General features: G+C 37.0%; 1 protein-coding gene across 1 annotated transcript in view; it reads left to right on the plus strand.

Annotated features, from left to right (window-relative positions):
* Positions 1–11400: 11400 nt before the first annotated feature.
* LOC107089267 (zinc finger protein ZIC 4-like) overlaps positions 11401–13098 on the plus strand; it is a 106313-nt gene continuing 104615 nt past the window's right edge. Inside the window, exon 1 of the mRNA XM_015381951.1 lies at positions 11401–11630. The gene's annotated coding sequence lies outside the window, so the exon portion shown is untranslated. The remainder of the gene's footprint in view (positions 11631–13098) is intronic.

The raw sequence follows: 13098 nt of genomic DNA on the forward strand, positions 1-13098 counted from the left end.
ATATATATATACATGAGCGGTTTTACACAGGGGCCAACGGGGGCCAGTGCCCCTGTAGATCATGTTCTGGCCCCTGTTATGGAATTAAAGTCTTGGTTCTGTTATGTTTTCTTTCAACCTATTCTCATTATGAGTACGAATGAAATCGTACGAAAAGTTATGCACCCTAATTTCGTATGTTTTGGACGTTTTTTTTCGTCGTATGCGCATGCGCATCTGACGCACCATTCAAGAACATATAAATTACAGTTAGCCCCATAGACCCTAACCCTAAGATATAAAACAGCAAGCAACGTAGTTAGAGACATGAATAAGTAATGATTGCACTGTTTTTCCCAGTTTTACGTCCGTCCGCGGATCTGCTTTTTTTTCCTGTCTGCCAGGGCATGCGCACTGATGTGGTTTTTTGAGGAAAAACGTCCAAAACATACAAAATAGTGTGCATAACTTTTCGTATGATTTCATACGCACTGATAATGAGAATATGTTGTTTCTTTTGAGTATTCAGTTTCACTTTGCTCCATGTTTTCTAGTTTTAATTCTTATTTTGTTGTGTTTTCTGCTTATATTTCAGTTCTTACGTTTTTATTTGTTGCTCTCTGTTGCCCTCTTGTGTTGGTCTCATTTTTCCCTAGCTCCTTAGACAGTTCTCTTCACACCTGCTCCCAATCTGCTCGTTAGTCCCCTCTAAGTTCAGTTAGTCATAAATGCTCTCTTTGTGCAGTTTCTCAGTGCTCGACTTCTTCCAAATCCGTCTTACTTTGTCTTCCTCATTGTAATGGTTTTCCCCCTGAAGGCTCCATGGTTTCTGGTTTGTATTGCTTTTTTCGTGTTTGATTTTTGGATTTTTGGATTCCTGCCTCAGTTTTCTATTAACCTTTCATTAAATCTACAAGAAACTCACCTCTGCCTCCCTGCCTGTGCATTTGGGTCCTCAAACCACAACCAAATCCTAACATATCGCCCCTATACTGAAGACATAATACTCAAAGAAATTGAAATGATAAGCGCTGGAACAGACATGGTTACTGATAGGTCCTTTGGATCTATTTCAAATTTTTTTTTCTCTACAGTTCTAATTCAGATTTCAGGGAAAACGATAATTTGGACTTAAATGGAGTCAAAAATACGTAAAATTCTTAATTTATGAATGCTTATCGATCTAATAAGAAATAAAATTTTAATAATCAAAACTAATTGAATAGAAATGTCACTTCATGCAGGTCTGTTGATATATTAGAATCCCTTGCCCTGTTTTTTATTTCATGCTTTTCTGTGCCCCCATGAAAACGTGTTGGCCCCCTGCTGGCCCCTTGGTACGTTTGGTCTAGAACCACCACTGTGTGTGTGTGTGTGTGTGTGTTGGTGTGTATATATATATATATATATATATATATATATATACACATACATACATAAGATTCTCAAAAGTGTGGCATGCATTTATAGTCAGTCTTTGGGCAAAATTATGGCAGATGATACTTTTGGATGTCTCTACCAATCCCATTTTCAACAAAATAATCTCCTCCCACACCCACAAAACTCAGACATTGATGTTGTTTGCTTCAATTGTTATACATCATGGAAACATATAAAAACGATCTGCGTTTTCTAATGAGCTCAATGCTAATCGATTTTCTTAATTAACACAGCATTTATAGTCAGTCCTTGGGATCACTTTAATAAGGTCATATAAAATAGCAAAAATAAAACGTTTTAATTTTAGTGTTTCTATAAATATAACGTTTTGCAGCAAACATAAAAGTCTTGCGTGGTGAGCCTGCATACAGGCCATGGTGGTTGAGTGCATTATTGTTTTCCACAACAATTGTACCTGTTAATTCCAGGTCTTTCTGATGCTTTCCACAAGTGGTCTTTGGCTCTTGGATAACTCTTCTAATAAATTATATTTACTCCTCTGTCAGAAATCTTGCGAGGAGCACCTGGTTGTGGTCGGGTTTTTTTTCTTCCAATTATATTCTTTCCACTTCTGGATTATGGCCCCAACAGTGCTCACTGGAACATTCAGAAATTTAGAAATCCTTCTGTAACAAATACCATCATTATCTGCAACAATAAGGCTGTGAAGGTATAGAGAAAGCTCTTCACTTTTACCCATCATGAGATGTTTCTTGTGTTATAAAAGAGACACATTTTTATAGGCCATCATTTGGGGCTGAACCAGCTGACATGAATTTGCTCTGACAAGGGGCAGGATAGCTTTGTAATTACTAAAAGATTTCGGCTGGTGTTGTGGCTTCCCATGCCTTTTTTGACCTTCCTTTCTTCACTTGTTCAATACTTTTTCCTTTAGCCTTTTCATTTTATTACACATAACTTAATTTCTGGACATCTATAGTTGGTTTTCTTTGTAGGTGTGGATTGCAACCAACATCTTGCGATTTTTTTTTAAATGTCCCAATAGTTCCTCTAGAAATATATTTATTGAGAAAAATGTATGGCGTGTTCAATACTTATTTTACCGCTTATACATTAAATGGGTTGCGCAATGTTGTTTATGTTAAGAAGACTCCTGGGTGATCGAGAGACAAACTCTCCTCTACAAAAGCTAAAACAAAAGAGCAAACATTCTGTTTTAGTCCTCTTTACTTGTAGTATATTGTTTCAAGTGATTTGGTTAAAATACCAGCATTAAAAAGTCAAAATAGGAAATTTCACATGATGGTATCACTGCTGCCACCATCAGGCTTAGGGGAGAACTGCTTGTTCTCTGCCACTGCTCCTCTCGCAGCCCAAAGGTTAGTTTATATCTCTTAATTGTCCTTAGGTATGTCCTCAGGTTCTCCAGTTTTCTTCATGGATTGCATGTATTAGCCTAACCCATTACCATCTACTGTGGCCATCCTCTTGATCCCTGCTGAAGACAAGAATACCCACAGCATAACGCTTCCATCACTATGTTTATGAGCCAAATGACGGAATGTCTTTAGATGTAGCATCACCAGCAGGAGCACTGCTCGCGCACCATGTTTTCTGCGCAGATCTGTCCGTTACAAATTTTCATAGGTTCTCCTTGCAGAAAGTCTGTCCGCACGGAGTCTGTGCAGAAGGAAGCCCAAAATTACATAATTGGCCATGCAGACCTTGCAGACGCGTCAAGCATAAACCAAGCTTAACGGTGCAATCATTTTAACTGAACCTTTGCCTCATTGCAGCAAATGTATGTCTCTATCTGAGTTTTCTGTGATTGAAAATGACAATGAATGCATAATAAAACATGACTTTTTAATGTATCTTAAAAATGCAGAGTATATGTGATCCCTGTAGGCTTAAATCCAAAGAAATAAAAAGTATGTACAAAAAGTTGAGTTCTGTGTATTTTATTGTCAGTATGAATAAAGCTGCTCTCTAAAGGCCTCAGAAGAGTGTTAGATAATGTAAATAAATAAAAGCATCATGGATATCCAGGAAAACAGCAGACAGATCTGAGATAAATTTGTGAAGAAATTAGAAAAATATTTAGGTTACAAAATAATGACACAATGGATCAACATCGACCTAAATTGAAAGGTTAGTATGTATGCAAGGTAAAATTCTGATGTGCTACTGAAGCACATTAGTGAAATTAATTACAAATAAATAAATCGTTATGGTGGAGGCAGCCATTTCAATGAAATAAACCATGGCACACATAGGGAGGCCATTATAAAACAGCAGAGGACTAATCCCATCTTAAGTGTCCTTTTATTTCTTATCTTGTTTCATTGAGTCTGTGCATGGCATTGTTTGTTATCTTTTCTCTTTGTTTTCCTTTACAAAAAGATAATCCTTCAATATTAATAGCTATTTAGTCCCACTATTAAACACTCTTCCAATGCCCATTTTCAGTGACTCTTTGCTTTTTCTTCATGTCTTGTTTTTTTTTTCTTTACAGCACTAGTGGCTAGTTTTTTATGGACAGTAGGTTGACAGGAAAGGGGGTATGAGAGAAAGGGAGAGACATGCAGGAACGGACCAAAGGCCAAAGGACTAAGGCCTCCAAACATGGGTCGTGTGTGCTAACCACTGCGCCACCAAAGAACGCCTGTCTTGTTTGTGCCCAGAAAAAGAAAAGAAAATTCTCAAAAAATTATTTTCGTTCTGTTTATCAATAGCAGTGATGAACCTATATAATTCTATCTAATACTGCTTTTTCCTTGTGATTTTTGTTCGTGTTCAAATGATTCGTTAACTATCATTCAGATGCATCCATACTGTACTATACATGGATACATTTTGAGTCATCTATGTATATCTTTCTGCTCTTACACCGTATGTTATATTTTCATTTTCCTGAAAAACTAAATTAGAATTGTCAGAGCTGTAAGCTATAACTTTCAAACTGTGATAAAAAGAATAAATAAATTACTTCACTTTCTGTGTAATAATTCTATTAAATACATCAAGAGATGAATTTGGATGATATTTCAAAAAAAATGATATGCACTGGTATTTAAAAAAAAGAAATAAAAAAAATTGTGGTTTAACCTCATATAATCACTGAAAATTAATTGCAATCTCTGAGAAGATAACGAGCAACTGAAGACCTTTTCTGAGCATTTTGAAACTTAGATCAAATTACAAAAAAACAACAAGCTCAAAATTCATATTTGAATCCTGGTGCATATTTACACAAGTTTCTATTTTTATTGAGGTAAACAAAAAAAAGAATTGCTTCAACATTTTGGTCTTTCGCGGTTGTAAAAGAGAGAGAGAGTTCATTAAAATGCACAGAAAACAAAAGCAGTTCCTCATTGTGCAATCCAATTAGTCTGTGGCTTACATGGCCAACTAATCAACACTAGTAATTAGCCATTTTATTTCAAGTCTGTGCTCTATCCCAGCTATCAAAAAGCCCTTTGATGTGACTCTCGAACACCCCGTGTTGTAGATTTAGATTGCAAATGAAATGCTGGTGACCATAAAGGGTTGGAGGATGTTTCCCTGTTCCCATGTTGAATGCCCTGTGGTTCAAAGGGAGACCCAGAGGCTCTCTGTCTCCTGGGATTATAAGACTCTATGAATCCTCAGTGTCCCAAAGAACTAATGCCAGTGCCTCCAGGTCTGCCATTCATTTTCACTGACACCTATGAGCTGACAAAGTTGAACAGACGATTGAAAGGAGGGATCACAGCTGCAGCTTGGTTGGCATGGCTTCAAATTGTCATTTTTTGAATTTCCAGATGTAATAACATGGGAATCTTTTTTTTTCAGAAAGCAAAGGAAATAATACAATATCATTAAAAGAGTGCACTGCTTTGGCTCAGCTTTTGTGTTTTGAAAAAGTTAAATTAAATGGCATTCTTTAATTGAATTTTTAATACAACTTTTTGGTCAACAGAGGGCAGAGAAAGAAACAGAATAAAATTAAATGAAACTCTATGTAGTGCCCTCAGCTCCAGTGATAAAGTAACTGAGAAGATGTCACCTACAGATTACCTATTGTACAGTGAAGACAACTAATTAATTGATATTAATGACAAATTGCACTATGACCGAGTCAGAACACAGGACAGAGGACTCAGAATTCAGGCAGAACAGACAGCGGGATAATTTCAAATAGGCATTTATCCATACAGAGGCAGGCTGTGGATCTGTGGTATCAGCGGCTAGGACATCTGTACCTGAAGCTCTGTTGGAGAGAAACACAGGTTAGTGACCATGACAATCTAAGTCAGGATGTTTATCCATGAGAGTCACTTACCTGGTTTAACAGTTCAGTCCATCAGCAGAGAACGAGGTAAGATCCAGCCGGTGGGCTGCCAACCCGATGCGGCGGCACCACCCAGGCTGCAGCCCTGGATTACATGCAGGAATCCGAAACTAGGTCAGGGAAACAGATCAGAACAGGAAGGCTCAGAGGCCCAGGAGTCCAAAGCCAGGTCAGAGCAGGAACAGCCTGGTTCAGAGGTCCAGGAGTCCAAAGAAAGTTCAGGCAACCCCTGTAGATGCGAACAGACAGGCTCAGTGGGTCAGCATCAGGAAATGAGTAACATTATGGTATTCTAAAAAACACTCTCCACTTAGATCAGACAGGAACAGGCACACTCAGTGGATGAGAGGCAGAACAGGTCAGGATCATGTTATTCAGAAACATTATGATACGCTTAAAAACCCCTCTCACCACTGGCCAGGGAGAATAAGAACTAGAGCAATATTCTGGCCCTGATAGCTGGATGCAAGTACCGTAAATAGAGGCAGGTCTGTCTTGCCTAACAAAAATATGCAAACAGCTGGAGAAGGCGTCCTGATCAGATGAACCCAGACTAAAGTTTTAGTTTAGATGTTTTGCTTTTGGCATTGAATATCTCCAAGATAAGTTGAGGAACTGTCACAGCCCTACAAATACCTATTTTTAATTGGGGTAGGCTAAAATATGGTGGATATGGCGGCAGTCTCCTCACCTGTAATGGTGGCTTTCTCGAATCTGCAGGGGGGCAAAGCCTGACATGAAACAGTGCAATCTCGAGAACGGCACCATGTTGACAAAAAGTTTAATCAGTTTGGCATTGGGCTAGCCAGTCAGATTGCTATGCTGCTCATGATGGCTGAGACCAGGTGATTCGGATCCCAAAATGTGGGTGTGGTAAATGTCTTGGTAAGGAAGCAGATGTCATACAGGGCATCGCTGTCAGTGCAGTCTCTCTCATCAGTCTTCCTAACCAGCTGGTGAAGAGAAAGACTGGCATTATACAGTAGGGCGTCACCACAGTGTCTGACACCTGCCACAGAGACCTAAAAAGCCTTGCGTTTAGATTTAATGTACACATGCGAGCAGCAAGGAATATGATAACTTCCTAGATTCCTTATACGTTTGATGTTTTGGGTAAAGTACCAATCTGGCCTCAAAGAGATATCATTATGCGAAACATGCAAGAAAGCAACAAAGCAGACTACTCATCCACATTCATGATTTTAGAGCTGAAAATAGAAAATCCAATGTCACTGGTGTTACAAAGCTAGTGTTTTTCAAATGACAAAATCACTAAAATCCTACAGTCATAGTTGACTGTGAACCGTGTGGCGCTGTCATTTTTCCATCTGCCCTTTTCACAGGATCTTCACACTGTTAGAAATGTTTATAGACAGTGGGTATTTGCAAAGAGGGGATGGCATAATGGCTGGTAAGGACATTTTAAATGATGAATGCAAACAATCTATGGGGTGATATTAGTTTAAAATAAATAAAAAAATGTTGAAATAAAGACTTATTCAAAAAACTCTTCCAATTCACCACATCTAAATTTCATGACATGTTTCATTGTGATATATGGATGCAAAAAAGAAAATCAAATAATTTTCTCAGATTCTCATGGAATAATTTTTGCATACAAATGCTAATGTTCAAATGCATTCTTTTTATTTAAAGAAAAATCATATTTGGTGTGCAAATGACTAATTTTGCATGCAAGAGTTGAATTCTGCATGTGTGCACTCAAGGAGTGAGGATACTTTGAGACTCTTGTACCACATTTTGATACTCAAATGCAAAGATAGATCAACGCTGTTTAAACTAGTTTCACATGGTCACCAGTAGGGGGTAGTGCATACAAATTGTACAGGAAGTTACTTTCCCAGGCAAAAAGGGTAAAAGAACATGAGACTGATGAACTTAAGAATTCATGAGTCAGGATGGCTAAGACTGTCCCGAACCTATACACTAACTCTTATATAGTGCTCTATATAGAGATTAAGTCATTTTTTAACAAAAAGTTTTCCAAAAATGAAACTTGAAAAGTATTTTCAAGGTGCTTGTGTTTTTCTTTTCTTTGGAGATAACAACTGAATGTAGATCATAAAGTGCAGTTCATCATTTTGGGCTGAGATTGTACATCTGTTAGGTTTCACCAGTTTTTACCTGGTAAAACATCTGTTTTACCAGATTTCATGCTTTTTATTTTGTTATTGTTGCATTTCACGAACTAAGGCTGAATCAAATCACATGAACAAATTAGGTATCCTGGAGTTTCTCCTAATACCTGAGATCTGACAACATTTTACCTAAGAACTGACATTTTACCCAATACCCGACAACTTTTTTCCTATAAGGACTGACAACTTTCTTCCTAATATCTGAGAATTGACAAAGATTTTCCTGAGGACTCACAACTTTTTCCCCCCAGAAATTAGGATTTCCTAAAATGTACAGCCTTCCTGTAAGTATCAAAATGCGAAACAAGAATCTTAAAAGTATCCTTGCTCCTCGAGTGACGCACAAATCCTTGAATGTAAAATTAATTATTTGCACACAATAAATAATTTCCTTTTCTTTAAATAGTTTACATTTGAAAAATAGCATTTGTGTGCAAAACATGTGACTTAAGAATCTAACATTTTAAAAAAGTTTTGAATATATGTTTATTTTTGCATCAATACTTCTCACTGAAATCATTATATTGAAATTTAGATGTTATAAAAAATTTTTTTGAATAAATATTTATTTCTACATTATCAAATCGTATTTGATATTAATTTCACCCCATAACAGCCATGGTACCGTTAAACCTGCCACCATTTTCCAGATGCAAGAGGCAAATTCTAGCAGGTTGTATGTAGAGAAGGCTATTGCTAAAATAACAAATTATATTGGACAGAAATTCCTAATACAACATGGGGAATCATAAATCACATCTTTTTTTAGTAAGCAGACTTTAAAACTTCCAGCCACGTATACTTAAGGGACAGTAGTAGCATCAGTTATTATATCACAGTGCTTACCCTTTAACCTTCAGTTAAGCTTTTTGCCAACATAACCTGTAGAAGGTGTTAGAAATAAAGAGTTCTGGATACTATGTGGCTCAGATCTCAATGCAGTTACAGTAGGTCTACATCACTGTATATGTCACCCAACAATGTTTTTTTTCTCTTATTTTTCAAAATGACATAAGCATTTCTTAAGATATGTATTATTGAATTTTTATGAAGCATCAATGAACCTGAGGGGGGAAATATTTAGCAGAACAGCAAGGCGTGGTACTCAGTAATGACTTTCTTGGTCAAATCTTCTCTTCTTCATCTCACCTGGTGGATGAAACTGCAACCCACAGCATACTCCCTGCCTCCAATATCAACTTCTGGTGCAGAGGCATCTGCAATGTACTTTATGGGTGCATCCAACATCTCCACCAGCAGATCATACACTCCTGCTCCTACCTCTTTCCGTTGACAAATACATTCAGGGGTGGATCATATTGATTAGGTGTCAAATGAATGTAAATTATACCTTATGTTAAATCATAGTAATATGGTTAAAACATAACAGTTTATAAGATCTATGAGTTTTTATCTAAAATTTGTCTAATTTGCTGTAACTGTTCAATAAATATTTCAAAATATAGCTATTGACTGTTTTGCATAATAGCTATAATTGATGTGTTTTTATCAAATATTTTAAGGGAAATTGTAATAATTATAAGCATTTAAATTATTTAGTAAATTCAAAACACACGTATATATCTATAAAAAGTATTGGATCAGTATCACTGATACTAGCCTGTATTTTATCCAGAATTGGATTGGATGGACTGTCTCTTACAACTGGCCAAAAACACAAAATATTTTTAATAAAAGAATTCCCATTCTTTAAAGCTGACAAAAGTCAGCAAGCTTTTTCCGGAAAAAAATTAAAAAAAAGTGTCCTATAGCTTTGTATTGTTGCTGAAAATAGATCAAAATATTTTTGTTGATGTACATTAGGACATGTAAGTCCAGAAGGCCATCATCTACCAATCGCTTTCCTAAAACAAACTAGAATGATTTATCAAAGTTAATTTATCATTAGGAAAATATAGAAAAATTACAATACATTTTGCCCCATGAGTACTTTCAATGAAAAATCTAAATTAGATAAAGTACAGTTTACGGTGGTAACAGAAAAAAAAAATGAAAGGATTTTTGCAACAATCATAAGCAAATATCAGGAATAATTAATCCATTTATGTTTATAGGAATTTCTGAATTCCTGATCCTTTTTCTACTAGTACTTTTCGCATTTCCCAATCCCTATTTAACTGAGACATCCACACACATGAATGAGACGTGGATGGTTTTGGTGGTCAGCTGCACAAGGCAAAAACCTCTGTAAACAAACAGATGACAAACAGTTTGAGCGCAACCATCACAGCACTGTTCTCTAAAGAAAACCTTTCATTTTATTGCACAATAGCAGTTGTCTCCGAAGCCCAAACAGTTTAGAAGTAATTACCAGTGTTTTCCCCAGAAGGTGATTACTTTGCCACACTTGGCAGCCATTGTCACCATCCGTGCACCACACTCATCAGCCTCACAAAGAGGAAAGAAGTGCTCGATTGATGATGAGCCTTCTGTGGTTTTGGGGAGAATTTAAAAGTACTTGTATGCAGCTCATTCAGGAGATTAACTTGCAATAAGGGCTACCTGCCACGGACACATTCCCTGTATTCATGGTGCGGGCACAAAGACTTTTTAAGAGGGGCACAGCTGCATGAAAGCAATTGGTGAATGGGGATAATGGTCACAAAAGACAACAAACCTCAAGTGTAAAGAAATAAAGTGTTTTTTAAGATCGTAGGCTTCCATTCAATGGCCAGACCATTCCTTCTTTTGACCATTGAGCATCCGGCCACTCCATCACCCAAAGCCTCAATCTAATTATTTTAGGACAAGACATGTTATGGTGCAAAGTGGCAATGAGAGAGTACTCCGGAGCAAAGAGTGTTTTAATTCAATCTCTCTATTTGACAGGTTCCCCTTCAAATGGACGTCACACACCAGTTGACTGGCACAATCAGGAAGCTCCTGGCGCGGCATGTTGGGGCCCCCTTTTTGGCAGCGGTCAACAGCATGTAAATTGGGCACACTTGACAATATAAGTAAATGTAGAAATAGATATAAGCAAATGACTTATTCACTGTGTGTGTTTTTGTAGAGGAAGAGGACTGTGTAAAAGAGGTTGAGGTCTTTTTTTCCTTCTTCTCCCTAGTCTGTAAATTGTCCAAATCTTCAAAGGCAGATTAGACCACAGCCACAGGGGCCCAGTCCTGATTCCATTCATTAAGCATAGAGAGAGAGGGAGACTGCATGTGTCCTTGCTTGCCTAAATGTGAAAATTGCTCATGCCATTATTTCAGATGAGAAAGTGGGAACTGAATGGATTTGCTTTAATATAACAGACATGGGATACCACATACAGAGAGTCGGAGGGGGGGCCAGACTTCTTTGCTTTTTGCTCACACAGTGGAAAGGCCCTGACAGGTGTGCTTTTGTATGCGTATGTCTATGTAAGGGTGAGGCAGATTGTGTGAGTGTGTTTGTGATGTGGACATGAACACACACAGAAACAAGGTGCATATGTGTGTGTTGTCGGGAGCGTTAAGCCTTTCCCGTATCGTGCCGCTACTCCCTGGTGGAGAGAGAGGCCTTCTCACTCTTCTTCCTGGCCTGGACTTAGAGCTGACCAACACAAAGCTCAGACCAGTGCTGATGCTGTGCTGGAGAAAGAGTGGGAACAAGCAGGACTGAGTAAGTTAAGAGAAAATCCAATGCTAGCTAAAGGAGAAGAGAGCAGATTAATTGAGATAACTACAGTCTGTTGAATGGTGTGCTTCAAATCTTGCAAGATAATCAAATCCAGCTTCTCCCATGTCTTCAAGGTAAGAATATTGCAATTTACGACTTTGATGTTTAAAACCCTTAAATGTTAACAAGTCTTAATGTTTAATTTGACCACCTTCTATATTTATCCTGACCTTTAACATCTTTGAAGTCAACGCTTTACTTTTGCGGATAATGTCAGGGTCAATGAGTTGAGTGACATTAAAAGTTAGAGGTCACCTCAGCTGATTTAATGATCAATGTTTAGGGAGATAAACCCAGCTCAAATCTAATCAGCCTCACTGATATTGATAAGCGTAGGTCAAATTTTATGTTTACACATTTCCTTCTTAAAATATGTTAAAACAACACGTTGCTTTAGAACTCTCACACTCCACTTTTTTTTGGTCTCAAGCATCAGTGAGGTATGCACTAAAATTTTAAGTGCAAAAAGACAATGTAACATAATATGACTTAGACAATTTAAAACTTTTTTTTTTCAGGGCCTACAAACACCAAACAAAAAATATCATAAAAAAATAATATTTATTCAAAATGAAAAAAATATGCTAGCATTGTATGTTAAACTTAAGTCAGGCACTAATACAGCCATCATTGCGGGAATTTCCATAAAGTCGTAAGTCCAAATAGCGAAATCGGATATTTCTCACCAACCATGACATCAAAATCCAATATGGCTGCTGCATATTTAAACATAGGGATAGCTGCCATAATACAAGTTTTTAGCATTTATGTTGGTCTGTCCATCTTTCTTTATTAAAGCACCTTGCAACCTGCGAGAAAAAATGTTTAATTAGAGATAAAAAAAATACAGATTTTAATTAAAAAATGCCATCATGTCTTTTACTGCTCGTAACAGTTAGCTGAGTGCTTCAGTTTGCATATCACTGTGGTTTCCCACATTCCAGTAGGGACATGATAAAGTTGGATTTGATGCACTTTCTTCCAGATCCATGCTCCTATTTAGTGGTAAATGAAATAATGCATAAGTACCAACTAACACTGTTTATTTGATATTCTTTTGACCACTTTTGTTTTAAGGAGTTATCCAAACATTACCCTTTGCATTTCCACTATGTATAAGCAAAGCAAAGATCAATGTGCTAGAACAATTTTTTGGCATTTTGTGGTTATATCTATAACAAAAATAATTATCTTCTGTTTTCCTTATATATGGTACAAAAAAATGATTTCTTCTGAAGCCGGGAGATTTTAAAATGCAAGGTATGACTATGAGGTGGGACTATGGAAAAATCACAAACCTTCAATTATTAATGTTCTCCTGGCCTGGCTTGTCTGTTTTGTGGACAGCCATGTCATTGTGGCAGCATTGAAGGAACAGCAAAAATTGAATACTCAGGTGGAGCTATCTGCTGACAGACCAGTTGCATAAGCTTCATGTAAGCTTTGTAAAAAAGTGGCCAGGATATATACATTACTGCTAGAAAAAAATAAATAAAATATATATAAATATATATATATATATATATATATATATATATATAT

This window comes from Cyprinodon variegatus, unplaced genomic scaffold, assembly GCF_000732505.1.
Source record: "Cyprinodon variegatus isolate N-32 unplaced genomic scaffold, C_variegatus-1.0 Scaffold245, whole genome shotgun sequence".
Classification (NCBI taxonomy): domain Eukaryota; kingdom Metazoa; phylum Chordata; class Actinopteri; order Cyprinodontiformes; family Cyprinodontidae; genus Cyprinodon; species Cyprinodon variegatus.